General features: G+C 43.3%; 10 pseudogenes; all 10 read right to left on the bottom strand.

Moving 5' to 3' along the window:
• Positions 1-754: 754 nt before the first annotated feature.
• LOC130286256 (U2 spliceosomal RNA) lies at positions 755-1,018 on the bottom strand (annotated as a pseudogene).
• Positions 1,019-2,470: 1,452 nt separating this feature from the next.
• Positions 2,471-2,734, bottom strand: LOC130285619 (U2 spliceosomal RNA; annotated as a pseudogene).
• A 1,465-nt stretch (positions 2,735-4,199) lies between these two features.
• On the bottom strand, positions 4,200-4,464 carry LOC130287936 (U2 spliceosomal RNA; annotated as a pseudogene).
• A 1,458-nt stretch (positions 4,465-5,922) lies between these two features.
• On the bottom strand, positions 5,923-6,187 carry LOC130287937 (U2 spliceosomal RNA; annotated as a pseudogene).
• Positions 6,188-7,652: 1,465 nt separating this feature from the next.
• On the bottom strand, positions 7,653-7,916 carry LOC130286257 (U2 spliceosomal RNA; annotated as a pseudogene).
• Positions 7,917-9,376: 1,460 nt separating this feature from the next.
• On the bottom strand, positions 9,377-9,640 carry LOC130286258 (U2 spliceosomal RNA; annotated as a pseudogene).
• A 1,480-nt stretch (positions 9,641-11,120) lies between these two features.
• Positions 11,121-11,384, bottom strand: LOC130286259 (U2 spliceosomal RNA; annotated as a pseudogene).
• A 1,460-nt stretch (positions 11,385-12,844) lies between these two features.
• Positions 12,845-13,108, bottom strand: LOC130286260 (U2 spliceosomal RNA; annotated as a pseudogene).
• A 1,478-nt stretch (positions 13,109-14,586) lies between these two features.
• On the bottom strand, positions 14,587-14,852 carry LOC130289359 (U2 spliceosomal RNA; annotated as a pseudogene).
• Positions 14,853-16,315: 1,463 nt separating this feature from the next.
• On the bottom strand, positions 16,316-16,579 carry LOC130286261 (U2 spliceosomal RNA; annotated as a pseudogene).
• Between the last annotated feature and the right edge of the window lie 465 nt (positions 16,580-17,044).

Raw genomic sequence — 17,044 nt, forward strand, 5'->3', positions numbered from 1 at the left:
TCTTCATGCTTCTTTCTTCATCCTTTTTTCTTTCTGTCATTCAGACTTTCATTCATTCGATCTCTCTCACTCACTTGCTTTAACTCATTTGTTCTCACTCACTCACTCACTCACTCAATCACTCACTCACTCATTCACTCTCACTCACTCTCACTCTCTCACTCACTCGCTCACTAAGTCAGTCTCTCTCTCTCTCTCTCTCTTTTTCTTTTTATATATATTTTTTTCTGTCTTCTTCTTCTTCTTCTTCTTCTTCTTCTTCAGACCCTGTCATAGCACTAATGCCTTTCCAATACCACCAGCAGATGGAGACACTCCATTGCAACATTGGTTGTGAGCAGCAGTTTCTAAAAACAAATGCCTCATGGCGGATTTCCCATCCATCAATGGATGGTAAATTTTGTTTTTATCATTCACTGACCACAGAAACCAATGCATGGTCAAGCAACAGCAATGACACACCCTTGTGTATAGGCATGAGACCCTCATGTCATTTAACAGGATTCAGCACCACCCACAAGACAGCTACCTGTCATGTCATGTCAAACCTGCACAGGTGTGCTAGATTATTATTATTTAGTTTTATTTTATTTTTTTACACCAATCAGTGTGCAAACATGGTCATTAAAACGCTAAATGAATAGACGTTCATAAACCAGTCAGTGCAACTCATCATTTTGGTCTCCAATTCTCAAACTCAAATTCTCACCCACGGAGGATTAAATGAGAATCTTTCTTGTTTAACACTGGAATGGGGTGGTGCACTGTTCACTACCCGAAGATACTGCCACATCGGGTCAATGCATAGGGCGACAGAAGCAAGCTTCCAAATCAGCTCCCTTTCTCAAAAATCCATTTAATTTATGGTCCCCAGATAGGGAACGTATGTATCAGTATGTGCTCACAAGTCACCCAAGTGCAAGTATTCACACAAAAAAAAACGTGCCTCAGGATGCGATCTGTCGCAAGATCCTTTCTTTTTTTACACTTGATCTAAGCCAAAAGGCCTAGAGGGGATAACCGGGAAAGGGGTGGACCCAACCATGTCCCCTTCATGAGCACTCACATTACTCATAGGAATGGAAGGAAGGCTGGCAGCCAACCAGCCTCCCATACACTTTCTGGGTGGGTGGCAGTCAGCCACCCATACATACATACAGCACAGGCTAAACCCACATCATCACTTAAAAAAAGGACAGGCGACCATTGCACTCTGATGGAGCATTTAGCAATGCAATCCATAGCCTGGCTTTTGCCTGAACCCCCATCACTCCTCCTCTTGCATATAAGACAATATTTCAGATCTGCATATGAAAACAACACGCCTACCTTTGTTGCACATAGCTGCCTGCCTGTCTCTAGTTACCCCACTGGCTGTAGCTGCGTCCCTTCCGACATGGAATAACACCAACTGTAACGATAAACTGAAAATTAACAGTATAAACCTGCATCATTTTGGACTCTGGTATTTGCTGAATCCGGGTGACCTGACAATCGATGGTGGTGCCGCTGGTGATTCTGGCCTTCTTGGAATCTGTTGGGCCTATGTGTTAGCTCACACATCACTTGGGTATCCATGGTAACTACCACAACATGGTCATCTGCAGTTTACATCTAGCCCGTGGCATTGAATGGCATTTTAAAAGTGCTAAGGGTCCTGGTGCAATAATCCTCCCATGAGGATCAGCCTCAACGGCTTTGTAGATTGCACTCATGTCAGCAACTCCATATACATTTTTTTTTCTTCATGCTTCTTTCTTCATCCTTTTTTCTTTCTGTCATTCAGACTTTCATTCATTCGATCTCTCTCACTCACTTGCTTTAACTCATTTGTTCTCACTCACTCACTCACTCACTCACTCATTCACTCTCACTCACTCTCACTCTCTCACTCACTCGCTCACTAAGTCAGTCTCTCTCTCTCTCTCTCTTTTTCTTTTTATATATATTTTTTTCCGTCTTCTTCTTCTTCTTCTTCAGACCCTGTCATAGCACTAATGCCTTTCCAATACCACCAGCAGATGGAGACACTCCATTGCAACATTGGTTGTGAGCAGCAGTTTCTAAAAACAAATGCCTCATGGCGGATTTCCCATCCATCAATGGATGGTAAATTTTGTTTTTATCATTCACTGACCAAGGAAACCAATGCATGGTCAAGCAACAGCAATGACACACCCTTGTGTATAGGCATGAGACCCTCATGTCATTTAACAGGATTCAGCACCACCCACAAGACAGCTACCTGTCATGTCATGTCAAACCTGCACAGGTGTGCTAGATTATTATTATTTAGTTTTATTTTATTTTTTTACACCAATCAGTGTGCAAACATGGTCATTAAAACGCTAAATGAATAGACGTTCATAAACCAGTCAGTGCAACTCATCCTTTTGGTCTCCAATTCTCAAACTCAAATTTTCACCCACGGAGGATTAAATGAGAATCTTTCTTGTTTAACACTGGAATGGGGTGGTGCACTGTTCACTACCCGAAGATACTGCCACATCGGGTCAATGCATAGGGCGACAGAAGCAAGCTTCCAAATCAGCTCCCTTTCTCAAAAATCCATTTAATTTATGGTCCCCAGATAGGGAACGTATGTATCAGTATGTGCTCACAAGTCACCCAAGTGCAAGTATTCACACAAAAAAAAACGTGCCTCAGGGTGCGATCTGTCGCAAGATCCTTTCTTTTTTTACACTTGATCTAAGCCAAAAGGCCTAGAGGGGATAACCGGGAAAGGGGTGGACCCAACCATGTCCCCTTCATGAGCACTCACATTACTCATAGGAATGGAAGGAAGGCTGGCAGCCAACCAGCCTCCCATACACTTTCTGGGTGGGTGGCAGTCAGCCACCCATACATACATACAGCACAGGCTAAACCCACATCATCACTTAAAAAAAGGACAGGCGACCATTGCACTCTGATGGAGCATTTAGCAATGCAATCCATAGCCTGGCTTTTGCCTGAACCCCCATCACTCCTCCTCTTGCATATAAGACAATATTTCAGATCTGCATATGAAAACAACACGCCTACCTTTGTTGCACATAGCTGCCTGCCTGTCTCTAGTTACCCCACTGGCTGTAGCTGCGTCCCTTCCGACATGGAATAACACCAACTGTAACGATAAACTGAAAATTAACAGTATAAACCTGCATCATTTTGGACTCTGGTATTTGCTGAATCCGGGTGACCTGACAATCGATGGTGGTGCCGCTGGTGATTCTGGCCTTCTTGGAATCTGTTGGGCCTATGTGTTAGCTCACACATCACTTTGGTATCCATGGTAACTACCACAACATGGTCATCTGCAGTTTACATCTAGCCCGTGGCATTGAATGGCATTTTAAAAGTGCTAAGGGTCCTGGTGCAATAATCCTCCCATGAGGATCAGCCTCAACGGCTTTGTAGATTGCACTCATGTCAGCAACTCCATATACATTTTTTTTTCTTCATGCTTCTTTCTTCATCCTTTTTTCTTTCTGTCATTCAGACTTTCATTCATTCGATCTCTCTCACTCACTTGCTTTAACTCATTTGTTCTCACTCATTCACTCACTCACTCAATCACTCACTCACTCATTCACTCTCACTCACTCTCACTCTCTCACTCACTCGCTCACTAAGTCAGTCTCTCTCTCTCTCTCTCTTTTTCTTTTTATATATATTTTTTTCCGTCTTCTTCTTCTTCTTCTTCAGACCCTGTCATAGCACTAATGCCTTTCCAATACCACCAGCAGATGGAGACACTCCATTGCAACATTGGTTGTGAGCAGCAGTTTCTAAAAACAAATGCCTCATGGCGGATTTCCCATCCATCAATGGATGGTAAATTTTGTTTTTATCATTCACTGACCACAGAAACCAATGCATGGTCAAGCAACAGCAATGACACACCCTTGTGTATAGGCATGAGACCCTCATGTCATTTAACAGGATTCAGCACCACCCACAAGACAGCTACCTGTCATGTCATGTCAAACCTGCACAGGTGTGCTAGATTATTATTATTTAGTTTTATTTTATTTTTTTTACACCAATCAGTGTGCAAACATGGTCATTAAAACGCTAAATGAATAGACGTTCATAAACCAGTCAGTGCAACTCATCATTTTGGTCTCCAATTCTCAAACTCAAATTCTCACCCACGGAGGATTAAATGAGAATCTTTCTTGTTTAACACTGGAATGGGGTGGTGCACTGTTCACTACCCGAAGATACTGCCACATCGGGTCAATGCATAGGGCGACAGAAGCAAGCTTCCAAATCAGCTCCCTTTCTCAAAAATCCATTTAATTTATGGTCCCCAGATAGGGAACGTATGTATCAGTATGTGCTCACAAGTCACCCAAGTGCAAGTATTCACACAAAAAAAAAACGTGCCTCAGGATGCGATCTGTCGCAAGATCCTTTCTTTTTTTACACTTGATCTAAGCCAAAAGGCCTAGAGGGGATAACCGGGAAAGGGGTGGACCCAACCATGTCCCCTTCATGAGCACTCACATTACTCATAGGAATGGAAGGAAGGCTGGCAGCCAACCAGCCTCCCATACACTTTCTGGGTGGGTGGCAGTCAGCCACCCATACATACATACAGCACAGGCTAAACCCACATCATCACTTAAAAAAAGGACAGGCGACCATTGCACTCTGATGGAGCATTTAGCAATGCAATCCATAGCCTGGCTTTTGCCTGAACCCCCATCACTCCTCCTCTTGCATATAAGACAATATTTCAGATCTGCATATGAAAACAACACGCCTACCTTTGTTGCACATAGCTGCCTGCCTGTCTCTAGTTACCCCACTGGCTGTAGCTGCGTCCCTTCCGACATGGAATAACACCAACTGTAACGATAAACTGAAAATTAACAGTATAAACCTGCATCATTTTGGACTCTGGTATTTGCTGAATCCGGGTGACCTGACAATCGATGGTGGTGCCGCTGGTGATTCTGGCCTTCTTGGAATCTGTTGGGCCTATGTGTTAGCTCACACATCACTTGGGTATCCATGGTAACTACCACAACATGGTCATCTGCAGTTTACATCTAGCCCGTGGCATTGAATGGCATTTTAAAAGTGCTAAGGGTCCTGGTGCAATAATCCTCCCATGAGGAACAGCCTCAACGGCTTTGTAGATTGCACTCATGTCAGCAACTCCATATACATTTTTTTTTCTTCATGCTTCTTTCTTCATCCTTTTTTCTTTCTGTCATTCAGACTTTCATTCATTCGATCTCTCTCACTCACTTGCTTTAACTCATTTGTTCTCACTCACTCACTCACTCACTCAATCACTCACTCACTCATTCACTCTCACTCACTCTCACTCTCTCACTCACTCGCTCACTAAGTCAGTCTCTCTCTCTCTCTCTCTTTTTCTTTTTATATATATTTTTTTCCGTCTTCTTCTTCTTCAGACCCTGTCATAGCACTAATGCCTTTCCAATACCACCAGCAGATGGAGACACTCCATTGCAACATTGGTTGTGAGCAGCAGTTTCTAAAAACAAATGCCTCATGGCGGATTTCCCATCCATCAATGGATGGTAAATTTTGTTTTTATCATTCACTGACCACAGAAACCAATGCATGGTCAAGCAACAGCAATGACACACCCTTGTGTATAGGCATGAGACCCTCATGTCATTTAACAGGATTCAGCACCACCCACAAGACAGCTACCTGTCATGTCATGTCAAACCTGCACAGGTGTGCTAGATTATTATTATTTAGTTTTATTTTATTTTTTTACACCAATCAGTGTGCAAACATGGTCATTAAAACGCTAAATGAATAGCCGTTCATAAACCAGTCAGTGCAACTCATCATTTTGGTCTCCAATTCTCAAACTCAAATTCTCACCCACGGAGGATTAAATGAGAATCTTTCTTGTTTAACACTGGAATGGGGTGGTGCACTGTTCACTACCCGAAGATACTGCCACATCGGGTCAATGCATAGGGCGACAGAAGCAAGCTTCCAAATCAGCTCCCTTTCTCAAAAATCCATTTAATTTATGGTCCCCAGATAGGGAACGTATGTATCAGTATGTGCTCACAAGTCACCCAAGTGCAAGTATTCACACAAAAAAAAAACGTGCCTCAGGATGCGATCTGTCGCAAGATCCTTTCTTTTTTTACACTTGATCTAAGCCAAAAGGCCTAGAGGGGATAACCGGGAAAGGGGTGGACCCAACCATGTCCCCTTCATGAGCACTCACATTACTCATAGGAATGGAAGGAAGGCTGGCAGCCAACCAGCCTCCCATACACTTTCTGGGTGGGTGGCAGTCAGCCACCCATACATACATACAGCACAGGCTAAACCCACATCATCACTTAAAAAAAGGACAGGCGACCATTGCACTCTGATGGAGCATTTAGCAATGCAATCCATAGCCTGGCTTTTGCCTGAACCCCCATCACTCCTCCTCTTGCATATAAGACAATATTTCAGATCTGCATATGAAAACAACACGCCTACCTTTGTTGCACATAGCTGCCTGCCTGTCTCTAGTTACCCCACTGGCTGTAGCTGCGTCCCTTCCGACATGGAATAACACCAACTGTAACGATAAACTGAAAATTAACAGTATAAACCTGCATCATTTTGGACTCTGGTATTTGCTGAATCCGGGTGACCTGACAATCGATGGTGGTGCCGCTGGTGATTCTGGCCTTCTTGGAATCTGTTGGGCCTATGTGTTAGCTCACACATCACTTGGGTATCCATGGTAACTACCACAACATGGTCATCTGCAGTTTACATCTAGCCCGTGGCATTGAATGGCATTTTAAAAGTGCTAAGGGTCCTGGTGCAATAATCCTCCCATGAGGATCAGCCTCAACGGCTTTGTATATTTGCACTCATGTCAGCAACTCCATATACATTTTTTTTTCTTCATGCTTCTTTCTTCATCCTTTTTTCTTTCTGTCATTCAGACTTTCATTCATTCGATCTCTCTCACTCACTTGCTTTAACTCATTTGTTCTCACTCACTCACTCACTCAATCACTCACTCACTCACTCATTCACTCTCACTCACTCTCACTCTCTCACTCACTCGCTCACTAAGTCAGTCTCTCTCTCTCTCTCTCTTTTTCTTTTTATATATATTTTTTTCCGTCTTCTTCTTCTTCTTCTTCAGACCCTGTCATAGCACTAATGCCTTTCCAATACCACCAGCAGATGGAGACACTCCATTGCAACATTGGTTGTGAGCAGCAGTTTCTAAAAACAAATGCCTCATGGCGGATTTCCCATCCATCAATGGATGGTAAATTTTGTTTTTATCATTCACTGACCACAGAAACCAATGCATGGTCAAGCAACAGCAATGACACACCCTTGTGTATAGGCATGAGACCCTCATGTCATTTAACAGGATTCAGCACCACCCACAAGACAGCTACCTGTCATGTCATGTCAAACCTGCACAGGTGTGCTAGATTATTATTATTTAGTTTTATTTTATTTTTTTACACCAATCAGTGTGCAAACATGGTCATTAAAACGCTAAATGAATAGACGTTCATAAACCAGTCAGTGCAACTCATCATTTTGGTCTCCAATTCTCAAACTCAAATTCTCACCCACGGAGGATTAAATGAGAATCTTTCTTGTTTAACACTGGAATGGGGTGGTGCACTGTTCACTACCCGAAGATACTGCCACATCGGGTCAATGCATAGGGCGACAGAAGCAAGCTTCCAAATCAGCTCCCTTTCTCAAAAATCCATTTAATTTATGGTCCCCAGATAGGGAACGTATGTATCAGTATGTGCTCACAAGTCACCCAAGTGCAAGTATTCACACAAAAAAAAACGTGCCTCAGGATGCGATCTGTCGCAAGATCCTTTCTTTTTTTACACTTGATCTAAGCCAAAAGGCCTAGAGGGGATAACCGGGAAAGGGGTGGACCCAACCATGTCCCCTTCATGAGCACTCACATTACTCATAGGAATGGAAGGAAGGCTGGCAGCCAACCAGCCTCCCATACACTTTCTGGGTGGGTGGCAGTCAGCCACCCATACATACATACAGCACAGGCTAAACCCACATCATCACTTAAAAAAAGGACAGGCGACCATTGCACTCTGATGGAGCATTTAGCAATGCAATCCATAGCCTGGCTTTTGCCTGAACCCCAATCACTCCTCCTCTTGCATATAAGACAATATTTCAGATCTGCATATGAAAACAACACGCCTACCTTTGTTGCACATAGCTGCCTGCCTGTCTCTAGTTACCCCACTGGCTGTAGCTGCGTCCCTTCCGACATGGAATAACACCAACTGTAACGATAAACTGAAAATTAACAGTATAAACCTGCATCATTTTGGACTCTGGTATTTGCTGAATCCGGGTGACCTGACAATCGATGGTGGTGCCGCTGGTGATTCTGGCCTTCTTGGAATCTGTTGGGCCTATGTGTTAGCTCACACATCACTTGGGTATCCATGGTAACTACCACAACATGGTCATCTGCAGTTTACATCTAGCCTGTGGCATTGAATGGCATTTTAAAAGTGCTAAGGGTCCTGGTGCAATAATCCTCCCATGAGGATCAGCCTCAACGGCTTTGTAGATTGCACTCATGTCAGCAACTCCATATACATTTTTTTTTCTTCATGCTTCTTTCTTCATCCTTTTTTCTTTCTGTCATTCAGACTTTCATTCATTCGATCTCTCTCACTCACTTGCTTTAACTCATTTGTTCTCACTCACTCACTCACTCAATCACTCACTCACTCATTCACTCTCACTCACTCTCACTCTCTCACTCACTCGCTCACTAAGTCAGTCTCTCTCTCTCTCTCTCTTTTTCTTTTTATATATATTTTTTTCCGTCTTCTTCTTCTTCTTCTTCAGACCCTGTCATAGCACTAATGCCTTTCCAATACCACCAGCAGATGGAGACACTCCATTGCAACATTGGTTGTGAGCAGCAGTTTCTAAAAACAAATGCCTCATGGCGGATTTCCCATCCATCAATGGATGGTAAATTTTGTTTTTATCATTCACTGACCACAGAAATCAATGCATGGTCAAGCAACAGCAATGACACACCCTTGTGTATAGGCATGAGACCCTCATGTCATTTAACAGGATTCAGCACCACCCACAAGACAGCTACCTGTCATGTCATGTCAAACCTGCACAGGTGTGCTAGATTATTATTATTTAGTTTTATTTTATTTTTTTACACCAATCAGTGTGCAAACATGGTCATTAAAACGCTAAATGAATAGACGTTCATAAACCAGTCAGTGCAACTCATCATTTTGGTCTCCAATTCTCAAACTCAAATTCTCACCCACGGAGGATTAAATGAGAATCTTTCTTGTTTAACACTGGAATGGGGTGGTGCACTGTTCACTACCCGAAGATACTGCCACATCGGGTCAATGCATAGGGCGACAGAAGCAAGCTTCCAAATCAGCTCCCTTTCTCAAAAATCCATTTAATTTATGGTCCCCAGATAGGGAACGTATGTATCAGTATGTGCTCACAAGTCACCCAAGTGCAAGTATTCACACAAAAAAAAACGTGCCTCAGGATGCGATCTGTCGCAAGATCCTTTCTTTTTTTACACTTGATCTAAGCCAAAAGGCCTAGAGGGGATAACCGGGAAAGGGGTGGACCCAACCATGTCCCCTTCATGAGCACTCACATTACTCATAGGAATGGAAGGAAGGCTGGCAGCCAACCAGCCTCCCATACACTTTCTGGGTGGGTGGCAGTCAGCCACCCATACATACATACAGCACAGGCTAAACCCACATCATCACTTAAAAAAAGGACAGGCGACCATTGCACTCTGATGGAGCATTTAGCAATGCAATCCATAGCCTGACTTTTGCCTGAACCCCCATCACTCCTCCTCTTGCATATAAGACAATATTTCAGATCTGCATATGAAAACAACACGCCTACCTTTGTTGCACATAGCTGCCTGCCTGTCTCTAGTTACCCCACTGGCTGTAGCTGCGTCCCTTCCGACATGGAATAACACCAACTGTAACGATAAACTGAAAATTAACAGTATAAACCTGCATCATTTTGGACTCTGGTATTTGTTGAATCCGGGTGACCTGACAATCGATGGTGGTGCCGCTGGTGATTCTGGCCTTCTTGGAATCTGTTGGGCCTATGTGTTAGCTCACACATCACTTGGGTATCCATGGTAACTACCACAACATGGTCATCTGCAGTTTACATCTAGCCCGTGGCATTGAATGGCATTTTAAAAGTGCTAAGGGTCCTGGTGCAATAATCCTCCCATGAGGATCAGCCTCAACGGCTTTGTAGATTGCACTCATGTCAGCAACTCCATATACATTTTTTTTTCTTCATGCTTCTTTCTTCATCCTTTTTTCTTTCTGTCATTCAGACTTTCATTCATTCGATCTCTCTCACTCACTTGCTTTAACTCATTTGTTCTCACTCACTCACTCACTCACTCACTCAATCACTCACTCACTCATTCACTCTCACTCACTCTCACTCTCTCACTCACTCGCTCACTAAGTCAGTCTCTCTCTCTCTCTCTCTTTTTCTTTTTATATATATTTTTTTCCGTCTTCTTCTTCTTCTTCTTCTTCTTCTTCTTCAGACCCTGTCATAGCACTAATGCCTTTCCAATACCACCAGCAGATGGAGACACTCCATTGCAACATTGGTTGTGAGCAGCAGTTTCTAAAAACAAATGCCTCATGGCGGATTTCCCATCCATCAATGGATGGTAAATTTTGTTTTTATCATTCACTGACCACAGAAACCAATGCATGGTCAAGCAACAGCAATGACACACCCTTGTGTATAGGCATGAGACCCTCATGTCATTTAACAGGATTCAGCACCACCCACAAGACAGCTACCTGTCATGTCATGTCAAACCTGCACAGGTGTGCTAGATTATTATTATTTAGTTTTATTTTATTTTTTTACACCAATCAGTGTGCAAACATGGTCATTAAAACGCTAAATGAATAGACGTTCATAAACCAGTCAGTGCAACTCATCATTTTGGTCTCCAATTCTCAAACTCAAATTCTCACCCACGGAGGATTAAATGAGAATCTTTCTTGTTTAACACTGGAATGGGGTGGTGCACTGTTCACTACCCGAAGATACTGCCACATCGGGTCAATGCATAGGGCGACAGAAGCAAGCTTCCAAATCAGCTCCCTTTCTCAAAAATCCATTTAATTTATGGTCCCCAGATAGGGAACGTATGTATCAGTATGTGCTCACAAGTCACCCAAGTGCAAGTATTCACACAAAAAAAAACGTGCCTCAGGATGCGATCTGTCGCAAGATCCTTTCTTTTTTTACACTTGATCTAAGCCAAAAGGCCTAGAGGGGATAACCGGGAAAGGGGTGGACCCAACCATGTCCCCTTCATGAGCACTCACATTACTCATAGGAATGGAAGGAAGGCTGGCAGCCAACCAGCCTCCCATACACTTTCTGGGTGGGTGGCAGTCAGCCACCCATACATACATACAGCACAGGCTAAACCCACATCATCACTTAAAAAAAGGACAGGCGACCATTGCACTCTGATGGAGCATTTAGCAATGCAATCCATAGCCTGGCTTTTGCCTGAACCCCCATCACTCCTCCTCTTGCATATAAGACAATATTTCAGATCTGCATATGAAAACAACACGCCTACCTTTGTTGCACATAGCTGCCTGCCTGTCTCTAGTTACCCCACTGGCTGTAGCTGCGTCCCTTCCGACATGGAATAACACCAACTGTAACGATAAACTGAAAATTAACAGTATAAACCTGCATCATTTTGGACTCTGGTATTTGCTGAATCCGGGTGACCTGACAATCGATGGTGGTGCCGCTGGTGATTCTGGCCTTCTTGGAATCTGTTGGGCCTATGTGTTAGCTCACACATCACTTGGGTATCCATGGTAACTACCACAACATGGTCATCTGCAGTTTACATCTAGCCCGTGGCATTGAATGGCATTTTAAAAGTGCTAAGGGTCCTGGTGCAATAATCCTCCCATGAGGATCAGCCTCAACGGCTTTGTAGATTGCACTCATGTCAGCAACTCCATATACATTTTTTTTTCTTCATGCTTCTTTCTTCATCCTTTTTTCTTTCTGTCATTCAGACTTTCATTCATTCGATCTCTCTCACTCACTTGCTTTAACTCATTTGTTCTCACTCACTCACTCACTCACTCAATCACTCACTCACTCATTCACTCTCACTCACTCTCACTCTCTCACTCACTCGCTCACTAAGTCAGTCTCTCTCTCTCTCTTTTTCTTTTTATATATATTTTTTTCCGTCTTCTTCTTCTTCTTCTTCAGACCCTGTCATAGCACTAATGCCTTTCCAATACCACCAGCAGATGGAGACACTCCATTGCAACATTGGTTGTGAGCAGCAGTTTCTAAAAACAAATGCCTCATGGCGGATTTCCCATCCATCAATGGATGGTAAATTTTGTTTTTATCATTCACTGACCACAGAAACCAATGCATGGTCAAGCAACAGCAATGACACACCCTTGTGTATAGGCATGAGACCCTCATGTCATTTAACAGGATTCAGCACCACCCACAAGACAGCTACCTGTCATGTCATGTCAAACCTGCACAGGTGTGCTAGATTATTATTATTTAGTTTTATTTTATTTTTTTACACCAATCAGTGTGCAAACATGGTCATTAAAACGCTAAATGAATAGACGTTCATAAACCAGTCAGTGCAACTCATCATTTTGGTCTCCAATTCTCAAACTCAAATTCTCACCCACGGAGGATTAAATGAGAATCTTTCTTGTTTAACACTGGAATGGGGTGGTGCACTGTTCACTACCCGAAGATACTGCCACATCGGGTCAATGCATAGGGCGACAGAAGCAAGCTTCCAAATCAGCTCCCTTTCTCAAAAATCCATTTAATTTATGGTCCCCAGATAGGGAACGTATGTATCAGTATGTGCTCACAAGTCACCCAAGTGCAAGTATTCACACAAAAAAAAACGTGCCTCAGGATGCGATCTGTCGCAAGATCCTTTCTTTTTTTACACTTGATCTAAGCCAAAAGGCCTAGAGGGGATAACCGGGAAAGGGGTGGACCCAACCATGTCCCCTTCATGAGCACTCACATTACTCATAGGAATGGAAGGAAGGCTGGCAGCCAACCAGCCTCCCATACACTTTCTGGGTGGGTGGCAGTCAGCCACCCATACATACATACAGCACAGGCTAAACCCACATCATCACTTAAAAAAAGGACAGGCGACCATTGCACTCTGATGGAGCATTTAGCAATGCAATCCATAGCCTGGCTTTTGCCTGAACCCCCATCACTCCTCCTCTTGCATATAAGACAATATTTCAGATCTGCATATGAAAACAACACGCCTACCTTTGTTGCACATAGCTGCCTGCCTGTCTCTAGTTACCCCACTGGCTGTAGCTGCGTCCCTTCCGACATGGAATAACACCAACTGTAACGATAAACTGAAAATTAACAGTATAAACCTGCATCATTTTGGACTCTGGTATTTGCTGAATCCGGGTGACCTGACAATCGATGGTGGTGCCGCTGGTGATTCTGGCCTTCTTGGAATCTGTTGGGCCTATGTGTTAGCTCACACATCACTTGGGTATCCATGGTAACTACCACAACATGGTCATCTGCAGTTTACATCTAGCCCGTGGCATTGAATGGCATTTTAAAAGTGCTAAGGGTCCTGGTGCAATAATCCTCCCATGAGGATCAGCCTCAACGGCTTTGTAGATTGCACTCATGTCAGCAACTCCATATACATTTTTTTTTCTTCATGCTTCTTTCTTCATCCTTTTTTCTTTCTGTCATTCAGACTTTCATTCATTCGATCTCTCTCACTCACTTGCTTTAACTCATTTGTTCTCACTCACTCACTCACTCACTCAATCACTCACTCACTCATTCACTCTCACTCACTCTCACTCTCTCACTCACTCGCTCACTAAGTCAGTCTCTCTCTCTCTCTCTCTCTTTTTCTTTTTATATATATTTTTTTCTGTCTTCTTCTTCTTCTTCTTCTTCTTCTTCTTCAGACCCTGTCATAGCACTAATGCCTTTCCAATACCACCAGCAGATGGAGACACTCCATTGCAACATTGGTTGTGAGCAGCAGTTTCTAAAAACAAATGCCTCATGGCGGATTTCCCATCCATCAATGGATGGTAAATTTTGTTTTTACCATTCACTGACCACAGAAACCAATGCATGGTCAAGCAACAGCAATGACACACCCTTGTGTATAGGCATGAGACCCTCACGTCATTTAACAGGATTCAGCACCACCCACAAGACAGCTACCTGTCATGTCATGTCAAACCTGCACAGGTGTGCTAGATTATTATTATTTAGTTTTATTTTATTTTTTTACACCAATCAGTGTGCAAACATGGTCATTAAAACGCTAAATGAATAGACGTTCATAAACCAGTCAGTGCAACTCATCATTTTGGTCTCCAATTCTCAAACTCAAATTCTCACCCACGGAGGATTAAATGAGAATCTTTCTTGTTTAACACTGGAATGGGGTGGTGCACTGTTCACTACCCGAAGATACTGCCACATCGGGTCAATGCATAGGGTGACAGAAGCAAGCTTCCAAATCAGCTCCCTTTCTCAAAAATCCATTTAATTTATGGTCCCCAGATAGGGAACGTATGTATCAGTATGTGCTCACAAGTCACCCAAGTGCAAGTATTCACACAAAAAAAAAAACGTGCCTCAGGATGCGATCTGTCGCAAGATCCTTTCTTTTTTTACACTTGATCTAAGCCAAAAGGCCTAGAGGGGATAACCGGGAAAGGGGTGGACCCAACCATGTCCCCTTCATGAGCACTCACATTACTCATAGGAATGGAAGGAAGGCTGGCAGCCAACCAGCCTCCCATACACTTTCTGGGTGGGTGGCAGTCAGCCACCCATACATACATACAGCACAGGCTAAACCCACATCATCACTTAAAAAAAGGACAGGCGACCATTGCACTCTGATGGAGCATTTAGCAATGCAATCCATAGCCTGGCTTTTGCCTGAACCCCCATCACTCCTCCTCTTGCATATAAGACAATATTTCAGATCTGCATATGAAAACAACACGCCTACCTTTGTTGCACATAGCTGCCTGCCTGTCTCTAGTTACCCCACTGGCTGTAGCTGCGTCCCTTCCGACATGGAATAACACCAACTGTAACGATAAACTGAAAATTAACAGTATAAACCTGCATCATTTTGGACTCTGGTATTTGCTGAATCCGGGTGACCTGACAATCGATGGTGGTGCCGCTGGTGATTCTGGCCTTCTTGGAATCTGTTGGGCCTATGTGTTAGCTCACACATCACTTGGGTATCCATGGTAACTACCACAACATGGTCATCTGCAGTTTACATCTAGCCCGTGGCATTGAATGGCATTTTAAAAGTGCTAAGGGTCCTGGTGCAATAATCCTCCCATGAGGATCAGCCTCAACGGCTTTGTAGATTGCACTCATGTCAGCAACTCCATATACATTTTTTTTTCTTCATGCTTCTTTCTTCATCCTTTTTTCTTTCTGTCATTCAGACTTTCATTCATTCGATCTCTCTCACTCACTTGCTTTAACTCATTTGTTCTCACTCACTCACTCACTCACTCAATCACTCACTCATTCACTCTCACTCACTCTCACTCTCTCACTCACTCACTCACTAAGTCAGTCTCTCTCTCTCTCTCTCTTTTTCTTTTTATATATATTTTTTTCCGTCTTCTTCTTCTTCTTCTTCTTCAGACCCTGTCATAGCACTAATGCCTTTCCAATACCACCAGCAGATGGAGACACTCCATTGCAACATTGGTTGTGAGCAGCAGTTTCTAAAAACAAATGCCTCATGGCGGATTTCCCATCCATCAATGGATGGTAAATTTTGTTTTTATCATTCACTGACCACAGAAACCAATGCATGGTCAAGCAACAGCAATGACACACCCTTGTGTATAGGCATGAGACCCTCATGTCATTTAACAGGATTCAGCACCACCCACAAGACAGCTACCTGTCATGTCATGTCAAACCTGCACAGGTGTGCTAGATTATTATTATTTAGTTTTATTTTATTTTTTTACACCAATCAGTGTGCAAACATGGTCATTAAAACGCTAAATGAATAGACGTTCATAAACCAGTCAGTGCAACTCATCATTTTGGTCTCCAATTCTCAAACTCAAATTCTCACCCACGGAGGATTAAATGAGAATCTTTCTTGTTTAACACTGGAATGGGGTGGTGCACTGTTCACTACCCGAAGATACTGCCACATCGGGTCAATGCATAGGGCGACAGAAGCAAGCTTCCAAATCAGCTCCCTTTCTCAAAAATCCATTTAATTTATGGTCCCCAGATAGGGAACGTATGTATCAGTATGTGCTCACAAGTCACCCAAGTGCAAGTATTCACACAAAAAAAAACGTGCCTCAGGATGCGATCTGTCGCAAGATCCTTTCTTTTTTTACACTTGATCTAAGCCAAAAGGCCTAGAGGGGATAACCGGGAAAGGGGTGGACCCAACCATGTCCCCTTCATGAGCACTCACATTACTCATAGGAATGGAAGGAAGGCTGGCAGCCAACCAGCCTCCCATACACTTTCTGGGTGGGTGGCAGTCAGCCACCCATACATACATACAGCACAGGCTAAACCCACATCATCACTTAAAAAAAGGACAGGCGACCATTGCACTCTGATGGAGCATTTAGCAATGCAATCCATAGCCTGGCTTTTGCCTGAACCCCCATCACTCCTCCTCTTGCATATAAGACAATATTTCAGATCTGCATATGAAAACAACACGCCTACCTTTGTTGCACATAGCTGCCTGCCTGTCTCTAGTTACCCCACTGGCTGTAGCTGCGTCCCTTCCGACATGGAATAACACCAACTGTAATGATAAACTGAAAATTAACAGTATAAACCTGCATCATTTTGGACTCTGGTATTTGCTGAATCCGGG

This window comes from Hyla sarda, chromosome 8, assembly GCF_029499605.1.
Source record: "Hyla sarda isolate aHylSar1 chromosome 8, aHylSar1.hap1, whole genome shotgun sequence".
Lineage (NCBI taxonomy): Eukaryota > Metazoa > Chordata > Amphibia > Anura > Hylidae > Hyla > Hyla sarda.